The sequence below is a fragment of the Camelus dromedarius genome, chromosome 7 (assembly GCF_036321535.1).
Source record: "Camelus dromedarius isolate mCamDro1 chromosome 7, mCamDro1.pat, whole genome shotgun sequence".
In the NCBI taxonomy this organism is placed as follows: Eukaryota; Metazoa; Chordata; class Mammalia; order Artiodactyla; family Camelidae; genus Camelus; species Camelus dromedarius.
Window position 1 is genome coordinate 3,123,798 of NC_087442.1, and position 20,610 is coordinate 3,144,407.

At 47.4% G+C, this 20,610-nt stretch overlaps 1 protein-coding gene across 3 annotated transcripts in view; it reads right to left on the reverse strand.

Moving 5' to 3' along the window:
* Positions 1-20,610, reverse strand: part of DPP6 (dipeptidyl peptidase like 6) — an 846,033-nt gene that overhangs the window by 508,034 nt on the left and 317,389 nt on the right. The gene's annotated exons all lie outside the window — the stretch shown is intronic.

Consider the following 20,610-nt stretch of genomic DNA (forward strand, 5'->3'; position numbering starts at 1 on the left):
AGCCACCATAAGCAGTGGACTCACCTACAGCCGTGTCTTGCACGGAGTCTGGAGAGGATAGAAATCATTAATAATTGCTGCATGGAGCCAGCCTCAAAGTTCCCTCTTGTGACCTGCTGTCCCAGTGCCTTCCTGATTATATGAGGGTCCCAGAAAAGTATCTGAAGGGTTTTCAGAATCTAATGTGGATGGGGCCCTGGTCTCAATGGACGTTCTAGGTAGGCATCAGCCTAGACCCACATTCAACAGACTTCGAGTGCCTGGAAACACGCGTTCTTAAAACTGAAGTCCTCTCCCCACCACCTGCAACTATGACTCAAGTTTTTCTTTCTACTGCTGATTAGGAAATCCGAATACATCAGAAGATGCAGCTGGAACTGTGGGGCCCTGTCTGGGCATCCTTCAGGAATCTCAAAGGGCTGCCCTCTGCTGGGGGAAGGGAAAGTCATAAAACTTACAAAAGAAGCCAATTCTAAGAAGATCCTGCAAATGTCCTATATCAGGATGGTCCAAAGGAGATTAGGACGGTTTGTACGTTGGACAGCGTTTGTTCAGTTAACACAGAGCTTCACAGCCTGTGTCAAGGTGGGACTAATGTTCCAAGTGATAAACATTTTGCAACCTTGCATTTTCCAGATACTAAATAATAATAGCACTATTTTGTCTTTCTTTTAATCTCTCATCATTCTTCCAAAGAAAACTCAAGTGAAAGAATAAATGATACTTCTTGCAACCTAACCCAGGAGAGCTAATAAGTTTCTCTTAAGAGTTCTTACAGGAGACAGAAACCACTAGGTTCTACTTGTTTTAAAATCTTCTTTGTTTATTATTACAAGGTCCCACTGTAGAGCACAGGGAACTGTATTCAATATTTTGTAATAACCTATAACAGAAAAGAATATGAAAAGGAATATCTATGTATAACTGAATCACTGTGCTGTATACCTGAAACCCATACAACATTGTCAATCAACTATACTTCAATAAAAACAAACAAACAAGCAAACAAACATTATTCTGGGTGTGTCTGCGAAGGTGTTTCTGGATGAGGTTAGCACTGGAGTTGGTACTCTGAGTACAGCAGATTGCCCTTCCTAATGTGGGTGGGCCTCATCCAATCAGTTGAAGGCCTGGGTAGAACAAAAAAGCTGACTGTCCCACAGGTAAGAGGAGACCCCTCCTGCCTGACTGCTTTCAGCTGGGACATCAGTCTTTTTGGGCCTTTGGATGAGAACTTACACCATCAGTGCTCCTGGTTCTCAGGCCTTCAGATTGAAATTCAGACTGGAGCTACCTCTCAGCTCTCCAGAGTCTGCAGCCTGCCAACCTACCTGGGACCTATCCGTCTCCACAAACATGTGGGCCAACTCCTTATAATGAATATGTATAAATACATGTCCTATTGGTCCCTTCCCTCTGGAGAACCCTAATACAGGCAGGCCTCTGACATCTGCATAACCACGAATGATGGCCTTAAGATCTGTAACCATTTGGATGCAGAATTATCTCTGTTATATAATCAAACTTGTATAAATGCTGGAGTAATTTAAAAATACTTCATAATTAATTTTAAAATAAGCAGTGGAAATTACACAAAGAACCCTTCTGCCCACTCTCCCGCCTTCTTCATGAGTAAGAGAGAACAGGCAAAGATGACATTAGACCACAGAAACACCCTGTCTGTATGTAAAGAAAAGGAAGGCGCTCAGAAAGACCCACAGTGCAACACGGAGACACGATGCACCACACCTCACACCGGGACTCACGCTCCGGATGTTCCTAATGTCGAACACCTATAGCTGCCTGGTCCATGTTAGAAGCCCACGGTGTGAGCGCTGATGCCAGCTGTAAAACCCCAAGTGGCTCTGCCCCCTGCCCGGGGTGCCAATGATGTCCTCAAGGAGAGGGGTTCATCTCTCTTCTGCCGGTGGGGAGAGAGGCCACACGGTGGGCATGCCCCTCCTGCTGGAATAAAATGCTAGGTCTGGGAGGAGGAAAGGCTAGGTCCTCTGCCCTCTTGCATCCTAGTGGTGCGGTCCTCTGTGCGGACGTAATTAGGCTCAGTTAGGTCAGGATATGAAGTGCAGAGCAATGACATTCTAAATGAACTGCTTGGTGACACAGTCTCTATTAATTGAACATTACTGATTCTTATTCAGAACAAACGGGCACCTTGGCCCGGGCGTCCTGATATGTCATAAGGCTGCATTATAGCGCCTCGGCGTCCACGGATACAGCTGATGGAGTAGGGTCAGGGAGGAACCGCCTCCAACTCTCTTTTTCATAAGACAACACAGAGTCAAACGTGGAGGAAAAGGGGCAGATTTCAGGGAATGCTTCATTTCCTTTCCCATCTGGGCTACCTCCTGCTTGCAAACGCACAGAGCAGGACTGTCCTCTGATGATGGACAATTCGGAGGGAAGGCTTCCACCAGAATACCAATGAGGAAGGCTTTTCTGCAGCCATTTCCACCGCACCCGCCGGGGGCATTTAAGACTGAGCCGGGCCGGGGCGGGGGCTTGGGGCGGAAGAGGCCGCACACAAACGTGCATGAAGGCTTCTTGTCCAAAAGGAGGCTGTGATCTGGTTACTCCCTGGGGATTCTGTTATTTCTTCGAATAAATAATCACCCTCAAGTCATGGAGGGGGCATCTACAGAGTTATCTGGGGAGCAGCTGGATCTCAATGAGGTGCTGTAACCCACAGGGAGGAGCAGATTCAGCGGGAATGGGGCTGGAGACCCCCGGATAGGGGGACTTCCAGAGCCTGCGGGGACGTGGGCCTGGACCCCGCCAGAGCGAGGTACCCTGCAGCTTTCTGCGGGGCAGAGGTGTCCTGAAAGCAACGTCTTCAGGTTAATCTAAGTCAGAGGCCTTTGGGGGGTCTGGCTCTTGGCCACAGGGCCCAGATGCTCCCTGAAAGCAGACAGGGTGAAACTCTCCACAGCTGAAAGGTAATTATCTTCATAAAAATCAACATTCAACAGAGAAATAAAGGCATTCCAAGAAATTCAGATGAGTATGAATAACACAAAAATTGGCCAACTTCATTTACTGCTCCATTAAAGGAACAAGAATGAGGAACACGAGGCTTCCCTTGGGGTGACGACCTATTCACTGCCTATCTTGATTGTGGGGTTGGTTCCAGGCTGTACACCTAGGCCAAAGCTTATCAAATTGTACACTTTAGATGTGTGAAGCGTGTTGAATCTCCTTTATGTCAATAAAGCTGTTCAAAAAGATAATCGGAATTATGTGGATACAATCCCTTCCTTTCATCTTGACTTTTATGATAATTCCCTTCTATTTCACCCTCTCATTGTATTCTACTGTCGTCTTGGTTTCCCTGTCACTTACCTTGTACCTACAAAAATACATAAGCTGCCTTTATCATAGAACATGACATTGATTTTTCAAACAGCACCAGCAGCGATCCACCTGGAAATAGGATGCATTTCTTAGTTTCATAATGAAAAACATTTAAGGAAAAAAAAAAAGAATCTCAGCAAGGTGTTGTCTGAAAAAAAAAAAAAAAGCACAACCTAAAAGTTGAGAATTATGTTTTATTTAGTGGATTTTCTGAGGACTTCAAGCCTGGGAGACAGTCTGATCTCAGATTGCTCTGCGGGACTGCTCCGAAGAGGTAAGGGAGGGGCCAGGACATGCAGGTGTCTTTGCAACAGAGACCAGGTAGTTGGAACATCAAAAGATTACTGTTTCATGCTGTACACCAGAAACTGACACACTGTCCCTGACTACACTTCAACTTAGAAAAAAAGATTACTATTAATTAAAGAAAATCAGACATCTCAAGTTAAGGAATTTAGAGCTTTTCTGTGTACAGGAAGACGCAGGAGTCTGGGCTCAGTGAGATCCTTCCTCTCTGACAGGCACCTGGCCATCCAGGGCCGGTGTCCTGGGCTTTGTCATCCTGAGTCCCCTGGGGGGCGCCGCTGGGAGATGGCGGCAGCGGCTGCGGCTGCAGCTGCAACGTCCTTTGCTGACTGGTACTGCAGGCAACATTCTTCTTCCACAAAGGTAAACAGAAAAACTGGGGATACAGACAGCTTTTCTCTGAAGTGAAGCATCCTCTCTGATGAGGAATCTTTAGACCTCATCACCGCCAGCTCAAATTAGGCACAGTCTTCCTCCAGAGAAAAGCTGTGAGTTTGCGTATTTACAACACTCACACTTCAGAGGCTAGAAGGCTCCCGCTTTGGCTGTTGCCCTGAGGTCAGTCCGTACCCCTGTGGTTCATCCGCACACGGTAGTGTGTGTTAGGGGTGCCGGATTTCTCATCACCTGCCCGGCAGGGGGAAGAATCACTTTCCTCTCCTCCTATTTGAATATTTCTGCCTGAACTTGAGAATGTGACTGCAGTCAAGTATTTCTTGCCCCCTTCTTTCCCAGAGCCTAGTTATCGCCAGTGATGGAGGCTCGCCTCCCACGGAAAGGGAGACATCAAATACGCGAGAGCCCCGCTGAGAAGAAGAAAGGATTTCCCGACCCCCATACTCATGTCCCAGTCCATTTCAAATGTGTTGCCCCTTTTTACTGATGTGTAACCTCCAGCCTCTGCTTCTGTTGCTCATTCCCAGAGCTACGCATTCCCGTCTGTGTCCTCGCATCCCCTCAACCCAACTCCCCTGTTTGTTAAATCAGGAGTTTGAAATATGCACCTCCTGGGGAGGGATGGAAATGTTAGCCATCCTGATTGTGGTGGTGGTTTCATGGGTGTCTACATCTACCAGAATTCATCAAACGGTACATCTGAAACGTGTGTAGTTTACTGTGTAGGAATCAAACCACAATAAAAGTGTTAAAAAATGTTACCCATCATTCAGGGCTTCAATCAAAACTTAGCCCCTCTATTTAAATTTTACCCAAATAGGGCTCCAACAAATATCCAACTCTTGCCTCTTTGTGAAAAAAATACAAAAGAGCATAATATCAAATGGCAAATATATAAAAAACGGTACGCAAAATGGGAATCTGCTCATCGCACATGGGAATGCTGCTTCTTCCCATTTCTTCCCTCACCCTCAAGATCTCTAGCACATGTCTGCACACACAGGTAATGCTCAGTAGCAGGCCTGAGGGGAATCTAAAAGTCTAATGGGCTTTTTATTTATAGCAAGATCATTCCAACATTTTCAATCTGGTATTGAAATTTGCATGCAAATAGCCACAAACGACAACTTCTGCAAGCCATCCGTGTAGTTGGTTAGGCTTTCCATGGCAACGAAAGGTAAAAATGCCCAAGAATCTCTAGTTTGCTCACCTAAATGTATGTAAATAGAGGAAAAATTCTCTCCAGGTGGTATTTCCTGAACACCCTGAACAGAAAAGCCATGCGCTTCTAGCTTTACTACTGGAGATAATTCCTGTGCCTCAGGTCAGTGACTCTGGACTTCCTCCAGCTCCCAGATACGGATGTGTGACCACCTGGCCTCAGGTCATCTCGGCCACCCCTCAACCCCCAGGTCCAGCTCCCACCCTGGACACCCACCTCAGCAGCTGGAGCAGAACAGTTTTATTTGCGTGAGTTTCTAGAAAAGTTTGTGTTTTGATGCCTTAGATCACACTGTCTTCTCTGCTTGGACTCGTTAGTCCATGTGAGAATTTTTCTTTACTAATTTTTTTAAAACTTTTTTTATTGAGTTATAGTCATTTTACAATGTTGTGTCAAATTCCAGTGTAGAGCACAATTTTTCAGTTATACATGAACATACATACATTCACTGTCACATACTAATTTTTTTTTTTTTGGTTCCAATCCAAAGACAGCGTTTACTATTACTTTTTTTAAATTTGTTTCCCTGTTCAGTTCTTTTTTCTTTGTTTTCCATCTTTATTTATTTTTTTAAATTGAAGTACAGTCAGTTTACAATGCCGTGTCAGTTTCCGGCACACAGCATCATGTTTCAGTCATACTTGTTTACCTATTTTTAAACATCTAATTGAAATGTCTTCTCTTGGGGGTCTTCCTCCAAGCCCCCGCCTTCTAGACAAAATGAATCGCCCTGTTTGGGCACTTTAAGGGCCCTTTCTCCTGGTCTCTATGGCAGGTCACACCCTGTGCTATGCATCCTTACGCTAAATTCCCCTGCCCTCATTCCCGCCCCTGACCGAATCTGCCCCACAGGCCTGTACGGAGCCGGCTACCTAGAAACAGTCTGGGACTGGAAGTGTCAATCCAATTAATGGGTAAGTCGATATTAGCTAACTTTTGCAGGAATCAAAGTTGGCTGTTTTAGAGGTCAGAGAAGTGTGTTTGTAGGCAGGGACATCAAATAAGAACCAAGAGTTTTAGTAAACAAACAGATGATGCTGCCGACCAGCTCAATGGAAAGGAGAAAAAAAAAAAAAAAGAAACTCAATGATCTCTGTCTACTCAGATGGAGATTTTGTTTTTGAAATCTTTGGAAAGACAAGGTATCATGAGCTAGAAGGCGGCCCCTTTAAGTCTGTCTTTACCTCACTCTCCACATCCCTTAAGCTTAAGACAGAATAAGATACTCAAGCATCAAGAGACAGAAATCCATCAACATTTGCCCCTAAAAAGGCTTCGGTTAAACAGCTGGATTTTTTTTTTCTGACATCTTTTCCTAACTGATAAATGTAGAGTAGAAAATCTCTACTTCCTAAACCAAAGGCTATCCCAGATTCAAAGGTGAACGTTAAACAATGCATGGATATTGTCTACACATAAGGGCTAACAGCCAAATCACCTACTAATGTCAAGATTCCCAGAGGGCTAGGCTACAAGAAGAACAACAGAGGAAAGGAATCTTTTCTGATGTTTTCAGATAACATGGTAATGTTACTATCAGCAGTGAGGCTGAAGTTCATGCAAATTGATTAAAAATAGGCTTGGTGAATTACTAAGTCATTCATAGTCAATCATAAATTTTGATGTAGACGTAAAGTGGATGTGAGCTGGCTTCCTCCCTCCACCCATCCATCCATGCATCCATCCCTCCCTCCATCCATCCCTCCATTCAAGGCGTAAGTGGTACACACACCCTCAGCCTACAAGCTGCAGCTATATGGGTGAAATGTGGGCTCTTGCCCACGGGAGGAGAGGGCACCCGTTGATGAGGGACAGGCCTGATACTTGCCCGTTTACGATTGTGATCACTTTCATTTCTCACAAACTCTTCCAGGATAAGTAACTTATCCCTAATTCACAGATAAGACGACTGAGATGAGGTGATTAAAGAACCACTCAATTGACCCTAGTAAACCCATCTGCCTACAGAAGTGGGCTCCGCGCATACTCATTGTCAAGGATAATTCTCAGTCTTTTCTTCCTGAAGATGCTAGTAACCAGGTTCAAATGGTAACACTTTACAGTCTTGCAAGTATGTTTGTCTTTAACATACTCGTCTTTCTAATCAGTGACTTGACTCAAGCAACATTTACAGAAAATGGCACCAACAATCAAGGCAGAGAATCTCCAGTTAGTAAACTACTCCCTAATAATGAAAAAAACAGCAGACTCCCCAGTCGCCAAGTTTGTTCACTGGGTTTCTTTGCCACCAAATCAGTTGCTTTTTGGTTATTAGCTATCAAGCAAATTATCTGACAGTTCACATTTCATGTACGAATTCTCCTCCTTATAAATATTCAGCATATCTTCTTTCAAAATACCTGATAATAAAGATTTTCTCGGTTCCTACATGAGCACACGGCAGTGCAGACTTCTTAAAGATTACACTGCTCAGGAACAGTTCTTTGAAAGACCATCCCTTGAAAACCCTATTGGGTGCTCTTTGCTTCTTTAAGAAGTAACAGCTCCTGCCAGCACACAAGGTGAATTCACGTGCTTTTTAAACCTTTGGGAAAAACTGGCCCTATTTATCCCAGTTCCGTTCTTCTAGCTCATCAGAAAGGCGCATCCATCTGTTTAATCGATAGCAAGCCCGAATAATCTGTTCCGGTTCACTAGGGGAGGGAGAAAAATCTTTAAAAGAAAACCAACACTGCGGCTGAGTTCCTGAACGTATTTGCAGAAAAAATTACACAGTATGAGCTAAGTGTATACTTAAGCCCTTTTCGTACTGGCAACGACCACAAGACAGAAAGAAGTGCCTGCTCATTATTTCAAGATTGACACCTGATTTTCAAAGATACATTTGAGCCCAGGAACCCATCACATTTTGAGAAGGAAGAGCTGCTCTGTATTTCTTTGAAAGTCTTGACATTATTTGATGAACTGATGGTGTTACTGTCAACTCTACTTTCCTCCCCTGGGAATTCCAGCCAATTTCACCCGGAAAAGCAGGAAGAGGTGTGATGGTCTAACTAGCTGGAGACCACCCAGGGGCGAGGCCAGGATTTCCAGGCAGCCCGTCCAACCAGAGCCCTCCTGCTCCAGCCAATGTTCGTTGCACACTCGGCAGGTGAGCGAAAGCCCGCTTTGCATCGATTTTGCGATTCTGGAAAGAGGAGGCCTTTCCCCTGCCCTCAATTCTTCGCTCCTCAATGTCAATCAGATATGCATTTTAGCTCTGGGATCATAAAATATTTATTAACTTTCAGCTTTTAATGTTCACGAATAAAGAGCCAAATTAATAATTTTTGAGTGTTGGTTAAAAAGAAACTAAGGACTTTCTCCAAAGGGACAGTATTCAAGGCCAAAGCCATGCCTGGGCCCACCTGACACCAAGATGCCTGGCTGCGAGACAGCATTGGTTATTTGAACCAGAGAGACTGAGACACAGAATTGTTCAAATGTATTCTATTTTGTTTTCCTCCAAGAGCTGAAAGCAGTTGATCTGGTCTCTGTGGCAAGACCACACAGAGAAATTCAAACACAAGGGCAGCCTCACTGGTCTCAGCCCAGGGAGGGGCGGGAGGAGGCGGAGAGGGGGGCTGGCTGATGGAGACCTATGTAACCATGTCATTTACTCCACTGTCTTGCCAGGCTGTAGTGTTTTCCTTCCCCAAAGGCACCCCTGCAGCCCTAGGGCCTCTCCCACATCACGGAGCCACTAAGCAGAGACTCCAAGTCGGAGGAACAGACATCCTGCCAAGTGAGATGCGTGCACCCAGCCTCCCTCGCCAGTCAGTGAGCCGTGCCCGGGACGTCCCGCACTGAGCACCCACGATGCGCCAGTGTCTCCACAGATGCTGGACAGATCTCCACCCGCTAAGGGCATGCTACCAGTATCACCAGCTCCATCTTCCAGAGGAGGAAACCTGGGCTCTGACAGGTGGAAACCTGATGGGTTGTGGAAGAACCCAAACTCCGATTCCGATCTGTCTGCAGTGCTGACGCCTTTTCCACTAAGTCACACTGGGGGGTCAGTGGGGTGGGCCGTCCCTTCAGAAGGAATCTCTATCCCGTCTTACTCTCTGGATTAACAGCTTCAAAATAGTCTTTCCCACCTCCTGACAACCTGAAGAAAATGGTTGAGGAAGAACCACAGGACATCAGGGAAAGACCCACGGGGTCCCGTCCAACCTGTCCCAGCGCCGGTAAGACACAGAGGTCCGCAGAGAGCAGGTGGCTTCTCCTGCTTCACCAGCTCCTGGGCGCAGAGCGGCGGCTGGACCCCACGTACGCAGACGCCCCTCTGAGGCCCGGGGAAAGCCCGACTGGGAGCAGTCACCAAGTCAGCCCTGGGCAGGGAGGCACGATCGTGACACGGGAGCTGCCTCGAACTGTTCAGGGAAACAACCTAAATGTTAGCAGGCGTTTTCCATTGCTTTTCCTCCTTGTGTCATCACTCACGAAATACCCCACTGCATTTTCTTCTTCTACTGAAATGCATATGTGTAGGTTTGCGTATTTTAAGAGTTACGAACTCCTTTCTTGAAAAATTGTATTTTAATTTTTTGGGGGGGGGCAGGAGATAATTAGGTATTTATTTATTTGAAGTCTAGTCAGTTACCATGTGTCAGTTTCTGGTGCACAGCATAACGTTTCAGTCATACATGTACATACGTATATTCGTTTTCATGTTCTTTTTCATTATAGGTCACTACAAGGTATTGAATGTAGTTCCCTGTGCTGGACAGAAGAAACTTATCTATTTTATATACAGTAGTTAATATCTGCAAATCTCAGACTCTCAGTTTTCCCACCCACTTCCCCCAGGTAACCGTATGTTTGTTTACTAAGTCTGTGAGTCTTATTTATTTTTTTAATGAAGGTGCTGGGGATTGAACCCAGGACCTCATGCATGCTAAGCTTGCACTCTACCGCTGAGCTATACCGTCCCCACCTAGGTTTGTCTACTGTAATGCGTAAATATGTTTGTTGAACATCAGTATAAATACTTTGTGCTTTCAAGTATCTGGGCATGTGATCTTTGTGTCCCAGAGAAACAGAATGAAAACTATGTTTACCCTCAAACTCAACCACCTTTAAACAGGCAAATGATAGGGGTGGGGGGTCTTCCTTCTAGCTCTGAACGCTTTCATAAAGGTTTCGAGACCGGGAGATTGCACAGCCAAACAACGTCGGGGTTAGATGCCTCCAAACCACACAGCACTATTTCTTGTTCTCTCATCTCCACTGGATCATAAACTAATTAAAGCAAGGGCTGTCTTCTTAACCTCTGCATACCTAACACCTGATTAGACCTCAGTGACAACTTCTTGGGGGAAAATATGATTTTCTCTGTTTTTATTTCCTTGAAACTAGAATTCTCTGCTCTTAGGACCCAAAATATCCCATTAGGGAATTAAAAATTCAGGTGGCCATTAGATGCTCTGTCCACACCAAGGATATTCAAAGCCTTGAGCCCGAAAAGCCACTTTGGAGGAGCGAAGTCCTTTGGCTCCTTTGCTCTGCGCTTCAATGCCTCATCTCTCGAAACGACCAGAATATTAAGGAGAACCACCACAACCACGGTGCAGTGCTCTCACCTTGACAAAAACCATTAGAATCCTAGTAAGTAGAATGTGAGTGCTGGAAGGGCCTTTAGATGGTCGAACTGGTCTGGATTCTGGCTGCCCATTAGAATGACCCGAGAGCTTTAAAAGAAATATGGTAACATCAGGGACCCACCCAGTGTGACTGACTTACCTGGGGTGGGGCAGAGCCTGGGTACAGACAGTTAAAAAAAAAAAACAACAACTTCCTGGGGGGTTTTATTACGCTGCCTGGATACAGAACCACAGAACTGGATCCACAGCAGCCTCCCCAGTTTCACAGGAGAGAAACCAACACACAGGGAGAAAGCGACCCCGCGGGTCAGCACCGCGGGGAGCCCGGAGCTGCAGCGGGGCCTGCTGCGCGCTGCTCGTTGCTCTGCGACGTCACACTGCCCTTCCCGAGTCGGCTACTCCGCAGTGTCACATTCGGGGGGCTGCATGTCACTGTGGTCAGCAGTAGAAAGGCCACTGGGGGAAAAACAAGCACCCTCCTCTAGGACACTTGGACCAGCCTTTCTGGAACAAAGATTTCTATCATCAAACTTCTGTTGAATGCAGTGACTTCACTCAGCACCCAATAACTGGATTTACAGATTTTTCTGGCAAAACCAAATAGTCCTGTGACTGTCATACGCATGCAGTCCAGACAGCAGGCCATTTAAAGCAGCGATTCCAAAACTCTCTGCTGCCAACGACCACAGGCAGACCCGCCCTGGGTTTGTTGACACAACCGCTCTTTTATTTCCATTTGCTGCCAGTAACAAAATACAAACGTCAGAAGCGACCACAATCATGGGAAGACGGCCACTGCCACTGCCACTGCCACTGCCGGCAGGCTACGCAGGCGCACCTCCTTCAAAGCCGCCCTGATCGCCTGCAGGAGTTTTCGGGAGCAAGTGACAGGACTCGGGGCTCCATCCAGCTGGTGGCCTGAGAGGGAGCCCACTCGCGAAGAGAGTCAGGCAGACGTGGGGAAGACACTGGCCAGCTGGCTTTGCTGTTTGCACGGGATGTTGCAAAGTCCCTCCTCCACGAAGGGGCTTCTAAATCCTTTCTCTGAAACTGTTGTCTACCTCTGATCTTTAAAAATTTTATTAACAAGAGTCTGGAGTTATTGGCATAAAACCACCATGAAAAAGGGAATGAATAATTCAGAATTGAGACTACAGAGTAATGACAACACCCACTTACACTCCCATCCCTGAATAATGAAGGAAGTCCTTAGATTATTTAGAATGTGCTTCCCTGTGCGGACTGGGCTGTCGGTTAGTGACATTCTGCTGTCTCTTTATACTGATCCGAGCCCCCTTCCAGGGACCAGGGCCAGCATCGTGCTGTTAGTTTCGGAGTCTGTGTGCTTCATACAGAGGATGCCGAGGGGCCAGGCAGTCCCCTTTCCAGACCCCGCTCGTCGAGGGGTACACCTGGAGCTTTGGGGTGCTTGTATGTGTCTGTTTCTAGTCTGTGAAAGAGTAAATGATACTCAGCAGATCCAATCAGACTCTCTCAGACACAATCGAGACAGATACTTGGGGAATCTGGAGCACAGAGTAATCTGTTTTCCACGTGCTCAGATTATATCCCAGAGCTGGAGGAACCCCTCTCTCTGCAGACGGACCGTGAAAGGCCTTAAGCAGTTTTGTCCAAGATCAAGAGACTAATCTCAGAAAAGACAAGTTGGTCATTGGACCTTCAACCCAGGGCGCTGCCAGCTGCACACGGTGCTTCTGTGGTTTCATCATTTAAAAGTGTTTAACATGCTCTTGTTTACTCAGATCAAATACACACATATATACGTACAATACACAGGATTCCAGTGGGGGGTCATTGTTTCGGTTCCGCCCAGGTGAATACAGATCCTTGCTTAAGAAGTCATCTCACGATGACCGGCAACTCATGTTATCTGATCATTTTACAAGTTCAAATAAAGAGATACCATGAGTCTAACGGACCAAGCACATCCATAACCCCAGGCCCTTCTTAAATGACTCAGAGTATCCACAGAACAAAAAGCACCTCACCTCCAGTCAGAGACGCATTTGATGCACTAATTACCTGTCATTTACTCGTCTAAGGAAGCAACTGCTGATGAGCAGGGCACTGGTACCAGCACATACACACATAAATCACAGAATCAAATAACGCTCGAGTAAGACGGAAACTTACAATTTCACTCCAGCTCTGCCTTTTGTATTAAGGGGTCGCTGAAAATCACCATCAGGGTCATTTGTCCCTTCCTAGGTGCTAAACACTCAAGAGTTTTGACGGATGGACCTGAGCCGTGAACATTTCCCATCTCCCTGAATCCCATGTAACATTCAGGACAGAATTCTTTACCTGCTGTTCTGAATCCAGATTCTGACAACTGAAAAAAAAGGCAATGATTTCCATAGGTGTTATATCATTCTGGGAGGAGAGGCAAAACTGGACATTCCAGAAGCCGCCTGCTGTGACGGCGGCTTGGCACTGACCTCCTCATCGCAGAGGGGCATCCGGTCGCCGTGCACAGTGCGCATCACACGTTTGACTGATTTGTGACTACAGCTGCCTTTTGCCTTCTAATGGTTTAATAGCACAATGCAAAGCTTGAAACTGTCTCAGCTTTTCTCTTTCTAGTCACCCAGGGCTTCCGACAGGCTCTGCAGTCCAAAAGGAAACGCACAGAGACCCTATTTTCAGGCTTTTGTCTGTCCACCATCACACTCAATGCTATTCCCAGAGGCGAAGATCAGAAGATGCTGTTTGACACACAGGTGGCAGTGAATGCACTCAACAACCGCACCACGGCTCAGACGCTAGGCTGCCTTTTCTAGAAAACTTCTGCTGTGAGTAAATCCCCACAGCCGAACGGGCTCTGATTCTATCTGCTGCAGATTAGTTAAAATTAAATTCTAAACCTCTGGCGAGACATCAAACAGGCACAGCTGAATCTCGCAGCGTGAGTTCTGTAGGGCAACGCAAGTCTCTCACAGCACATCTCCCACAGAGGGTTAGCTTTTTTTTCTCCTCCCAGAAATTAAACTTTTCTGATTTGTGTCTTTTTACTCACCCTCCAGAACTGTTTTAATCTGCTCACTCCGGGCAGTCTGGAAGCGTTCATCCCTGCCAGTCGCAGGTTGCAAGCGGACCCTTTGGAGGTGCCAGGAAGTCGGTGGGACCCCCACGGGCGGATCGGAAGGAGAGCAAAGGCTGATGCCTGGGGCCTCTTGCGATCAGAGACACTCCCTGGCTTTTAACGCTTCTTTCCAACAACCACAGAGTTCGCCGCGCAGCACAAAGCAACCAATAGCTACACACGACGTTCTCAGCCTCTGGGGAGCCGAGGGGAGCCGAGAGGCCCCACAGCAAACCACTGACGGCGGTGGGGGGTGTGCAGAGGCAAGACAGGTGCCCCCAAAGCAGCCTCCCTGCTGAAAACCGAGGTGTTTTCCAAAGGATCCTGTTTGCCTCTTCCTACTTCACAGGGGCTCCATCAAAGATGTTATTCTGCTCTGAGAAAGACAGCCACTCTTGTTTGTCTCGGCTCAAAATGATCAGACTGTCTAAGGCTGAGGGTCCCCCCTGTGTCTGGCTGGTCCTCGCTGCTTGTTTTGGGTTCTGACCACGGGCAGGCGTGTGGAACACCGGGGGACAGGGCTTTCCATCCGGGATTCCTAATAAAGGGTACATGACGACTGGTAAGCTTGGCTGCATCTCAGAGAAATAGACTTGGCCACTATCCACTTAATCTTATGCTGAGTGGCATTAAGCAATGTTCAGGACCCTGAGGATTAATTACATCCCCAGATGCCTCCCCAGACATCTCAGTGCCCCTGTCGGAGGAAAGCAATGTGCAGACGGACAGACCCTGGGCTCATCGCCCTCACTGCCACCGTGGTCCTGGAAAAGACTCACTCACGGCGTGTGTTCTGACCCCTCCTCTGCGCAGGTCCTGGGTCTGAAAGCATGTGCGTGTGATGCTCACGGCCCCGAGCGGTGGTGACCTCTCCCCTGAACAGACCACCTCACCACCGAGACCAGGAGCTTCTCGAGGGCAGAGGCTGGTCTGCAGGCCCTTAGTACTCGCCCCAGTGCCCAGTACAGCATGCGGACCTCGCAGCCTCTCGGGGAGTGAGGAGGGGAGGGCGCTGGGGAGGGAGGAGACGTACATTGCTGAACCGTGAGGCTGTGCTCAGGTGCTCCCATCACCCACCTGGCAGAGCGACTCCTCCCAGGTGACTTTTACAGAAATGTAGCCGGAAGGACTGAACACATTGAGGTCATTCACACTCAGACACTGATGAGATGAGGAGCTGCCTGTAGACAGCTCCTTCGATCCCCTACACACCTCGCTTTACCTGGTAGACGAGGACAAAGGCAGGTCAGCACTGAGGGGACGTGATCGTCACACAGAAGCAGTGAACGAACACCCAGCTTCGGGGACTTTCTTGTTACAGGCTATTTCAGCATCGTGGACGTAATGCACTCGAGAGGTGGTTTGGAGGCAGGGGTAGAAGGAACAAACCAAAGAGCTTGAGAAAATCAGCCTAAAGAAACAAATAAGAGCAAGAAAGGGAGGAGGAGGAGAAAGCCGAAAAGGAGCAGGGGAGCCAGGGTGTTGGGACTCAAACGGGCGAAGGGAAGAATACGGACACAGCTATCAGGCTTGTGCCTGGGAGGGGACTCAGTCACTGGTGGCGCTCGCCGTTTAGCCAGCCTCATCTCCACCCCCAGAAGCAGTCACCAGGAGGAACACCACCTCTGAGCTCAAGGAAGGCGCTCTCGGCACAGAAGGAAAGAGAACTGGGAAATGTCTGCGTAGGTCTTCGGCCCATTTTTAAGTTAGCTTGTTTGTATTTTTGTTACTGAGCTGTATGAGCTGTTTACCTCATCAGGCACATTGTCGACAAATATCTTCTCCCATTCAGCAGGTTGTCTTTTCATTTTGTTGATGGTTTCCTTTGCTGTGCAAAAGCTTCTAAGTTTAATTAGGTCCCATTTGTTTATTTTTGCTTTCATTTCTACCGCCTTGGGAGACGGTCCTAGGAGAACATGGCTGCGATGTACGTCAGAGAACGTCTTGCCTGTGTTCCCTTCTAGGAGGCTTACGTTGTCCTGGCTTATGTTTAAGGCTTTAAGCCACTAAGGAAAACAGTATGGAGATTCCTTAAAAAACTAAAACTACAGTTACCATATGATCCAGCAATCCCACTCCTGGGCACTTATCTGGAGAAAACTCTAATTAAAAAAAAAAAAAATACACGCACCCCAATGTTCACAGCAGCACTATTTACAGTAGGCAAGACATGGAAGCAACCTACATGTCCATCGACAGACGACTGGATAAAGAAGCTGTGGTCTATTAATACAACGGCACACTATGCAGCCACAGGAAGAATGGAATCATGCCATTTGCAGCAACATGGATGGACCTAAGACAATCATACTAAGTGAAGTAAGTCAGACAGAGAAAGACAAATATCATATGACATCACTTATATGTGCAATCTAAAAAAATGACACAAATGAACTTGTTTACAAAACACAAACAGATTCACAGACATAGGAAACAAACTTACGGTTACCGGGGGAGTGGGGAGGGATAAACTGGGAGTTCAAGATTAGCAGACACACACTATTATATATAAAATAGATACACAAGGTCCTACTGTACAGCACAGGGAGCTCTATTCAATACCTTATAATAACCTATAATGAAAAAGAATATGAAAAAGAAAACACACATATATGTATGACTGAATCACTGTGCTGTACACCAGAAACTAACACAATATTGTAAATCAACTAGACTTCAATAAAGAAGAAAGAAAGAAAGAGAAGTGAGGAAGGAAGACTCTGGAGAAGGCCAAATGAGAATGCGGGGTCTGGTTCTGAGGGAACACCCAGGGGCCAGGCTGCAAGGGCAGGAGAAAGCCAGCGCTTCCTCCGTCTGGGTTCTTCCTCTTCGTCCCGAAGCACCCGGCTGTGCGTTTTCTCTTCATGGGGAGGCAGGATTTTGCTGATAGCCAGGGAAATCCACTGGGCCAGGGGCACTGAGAGACACAGCGTGAAACCTCCCTGTCATCACAGAGCACGACCCGGAGGCCTCGCTCCTGGAAGGTGGCTGAAGGCTTGTTTTTCCAACGAAATGATGTGATGTCCATTGTGTGGGGGAGGTGCTGGTTGCCAAATCCTTTTGGCTCACCACCTCTGGGCACACGTTCTGTGCTCATCCCTGCCCCCTTGGGATTGGAAGGAACCATGTGACAGCTCTGTTCGAGGAGTTCTGGAAAGAAGCAACGTGGCACTTTGGCATCAGCACCTCCAACTGCCGCTGCAGAGCTCCCCCAGGGCTCTCCCGCAGGCCGGCATGGCGAGAGCGCGAGGAGGCGGGGCCGGCGACGGACACGCGGCGGGAGTGAGAGCCCTTTCTCCTTGGAGCCTCGGCGCTCTGGGCTGTGCGTGTTGCTGGGCAGAACTTAGCCTCTCCTGCCCACTACAACTCGCAAGTTATTTCCTTAGTTGGTCTTGTCCCGAAGCAATCAGTAACTACCCCAAAATGAACTTTTAAGGGTTAAGTGGGGGATGGTGTTTCACAGTTTTTGAAGTGAGAAGATGGGCTTGTTCATCCTCCTGAAGCCAGGCGGGGTCACACGTCAACAGCTAGACTGACAGCCACGTGGCTGAGTCCAGAGACCATCAGAAAGTACATGTTCATGAACTCCCCACACTTCAATGTTCTTAAAACGGCAAAAGGCATGATTTAAGTCCACATACGGATGCAAGGGGTCCAAGTGAGTGCTTCTACACTAACACTCCAGCACCTTACATACCAAACAGAGCCACAGACACGCTGTGCAGTGTCTGCCGTGGATGTACAGGAACGCCTAGGTTTGGTGAGCTCGGCGGCCCCGAACCTTTGAGGGGACAAGACGGAGCACTCAGAATCTGCACTGTCGGCTGCTGCCGGTGGGCTCTCACTATCCAGACCATTCACATTTGAACGGTGATGCCCCTCGCTCAGCACCCACACGGGGAAGTTTCCGGCACCACAGTGGGCGAGTGCCAAGAGCTACCGGAGGGCTGGGGTGGGGTGGGGGCACTTCCAGTGCCTCTCAGATTGTGCCAAGTCACCACCGCCTGGACGGCGGCAGTCCCTCCCGATCTGAAAGGCAGCAGTACGTTATTTTATTCGGATGGAAAACCAAGGCAAAGACATGGTCATAGTCTTACGAGCTTAAAGGTTTACCGGAATTCAGAACCTCTCACGAGCCATTGTCAAGGGCTGTCTGCCTCTGTCTGGGAACTGCAGTGCAGGAGGTCTGTTTGTCTACAGATCACGTCAACATGGAAACGGAGCAAGTCCACACTGAGGGCTCTTCGACTTCCCACTCAAAGGAAGCCGTAAATTGAGCATCACACTTAGCTACAGGGTCAGTGATGCTGGCAAAATTATCCCAAGCCAGGGGAGCTGACCTGGTGGGACTTCTCATGTTTCCCCTTTAAAGAATCTTTTAAGTAAGATCTGTGGACTAAGGACCAAGAAAAGCTTATCAATATTTAATTCATGGCTGATAAAATAATGTGAACTTCAATGTATATGATGTTGGAAAGGTAGGTATGATGGATTTGTTAACTCTGGAAACAGACCGTGGAGAACCTTAGCATCAGAAAAACGTTTAATCCCTGAAAACTATGGGTAAGAAAACGTAGGGTTCCGACACGTCTTCACTACGCAAAGCTTCAAAAAATTAGATTCTGTCATGTTTATCGTATATTTTTCAAGTCACTTGTAACTTTGTTATCCGTGTCACTTTTATAAAAAGGTATTCATGGACCTCAGGATTTGGAGTAAAAGGGACAGTTGAGGTTTTTAAAAAGCTGACATGAACTCAAGTATTTTGTTAATAAGCCATATTTCTAATTATACCTTGCACTCCCTTACATTTCTATATAAAAAGGTTTTTTCAATGTTTCAAATCACAGTCCTGTGAGATTCCAAATCCTTATGACATGGGTGGCAAACCAAGAATTTCAATGTCACTTTTAGCATAAATCTTGTCAAACATAACATTAATGATTTATTGATTTTTTAAAGTAAATGTTTGCCTTCACTTAAATTTTTGCCTTATTAAAATGGCATAAAGTGAATATCCTGAACGCGACCGCAAAGTGTGACGAAACAGCACGGGATGAAAGTGCACACAGAGAATTAACAACCATGAGTGCAGCTTCGTGCTTTAAAGAGATGGAAGTGACACCAAGTCGGGCCAGCTTCCCAGCCAAGTTAGGGGCTCCCAGCACAAGCAAGACGCAGCGCCTTACAGCGAAACCAGGCTCCGATTTACGGGAAGGGAAGCAGCAGCCACTACTGGTGCTGGTTTGGTGGGAGGGAGGCGGCAGGTCATGGTTAAAAGCTCCGTAGGCCCCCGAGTGACAGGTAACTACAGATAATTTATTATTTGACTTCCAGGGACGGCATCCATGAAGTAACAACCACAAGTTTATAAGAGCTGAACTTCAGGTGGTCAAGAATTCAGCTCCGGAATATCGACACCCGGCCCAGTGGCTTCTCATGTAAGTTAACCATTTCAAGACTCACAGTTTCGAATCTGACTCCAGTGGCCACTGAGACACTCTTTGCCGAGACTTTATGTAAACACACTGAGCTGCCATCTTGGACTCTGATTTTGTCCTCTTCGTTCTGTATGTAATCTACAAATGCAGGTCCGCGAGAAGATCGCATTCCCTCAGTGCCTTTACAATGTCCGATGTTCTGCCCGGCAGGATGTCAGGCAGCTCAGTGTCGGCCACCAGCGGGGCGTCCCCCGGGGCTGGTCCAGGTCTGCGGGTTTGTGCAGCGCCAAAGCCGGGGAGGGGCCGCGTGACCACTCGTCACTGGTGACGGGACGCTAATTTCATCTGCATCGTTCCTCCAGGTGTGGCAGTCCCGCCACTTTTGTGCTGCCTTGGGACACAAGACCCTTTGGAGGGGCTGGGAGCCAAGTATCCCAGGACACAGCCTCCATGAAGCCCTCCCTTGGGGTCCTGCCTCTTCTCTCAGGTTCCATCTTGAAGCAGCAAAGACCTGCTCCAGGCGGTCATGCCACCATCTTGCTGGTCTGGGGCGACTTCTTCCCTTATTGCTTCCAAAGGCTCTCCAACCTCCCCTCCCAATCTGGAACCCCGGACACAAACTGAAAAGAGCTGTCACAGAATAAGACAGGGATCTTTTCAAACTGCGGAAATCTACATGAACGTTAGCTGTGTATTTCCGGATAGAGCCATAGCTGGTGGCTTCCTCCAAGCCTACAGAGGTCTGCCCATGAGGTCCTGCACCCAGCAAGGCACCGCTTCCTCGCCGTGCCTCCTCCAAGGCAGAGCCTTCACCTGGAGTTACTGTTCCCTTCTGCAAGTGCCCATGACTTATTAAAACTACGATGTCTCTGCTAGGGACAGGTAGAGAAAGCCCACTTATTGTACTTTTCTGCCTTCCTGTGGCTTTTGGCTTTGTGGTCAGGGACTGAAGCTATGAGCCAAAGAAAAAAAATAATACTGCTGGTCAGCATGAAAGCACTTTAAAAGAGGCGTGGGGATCCTTGAGGCCTCGGCTATTTCAGAGTTTGCTCAACAGTGACTTCTCTGCTTCCTGACCGCGTGGTGGAGGCTAACCTCTCCGTAGTAATGGCAGGATGTTGTCTCTGTAGAGGTTTTATCTTCAAATTAGCAATGACCTTTCGTTCT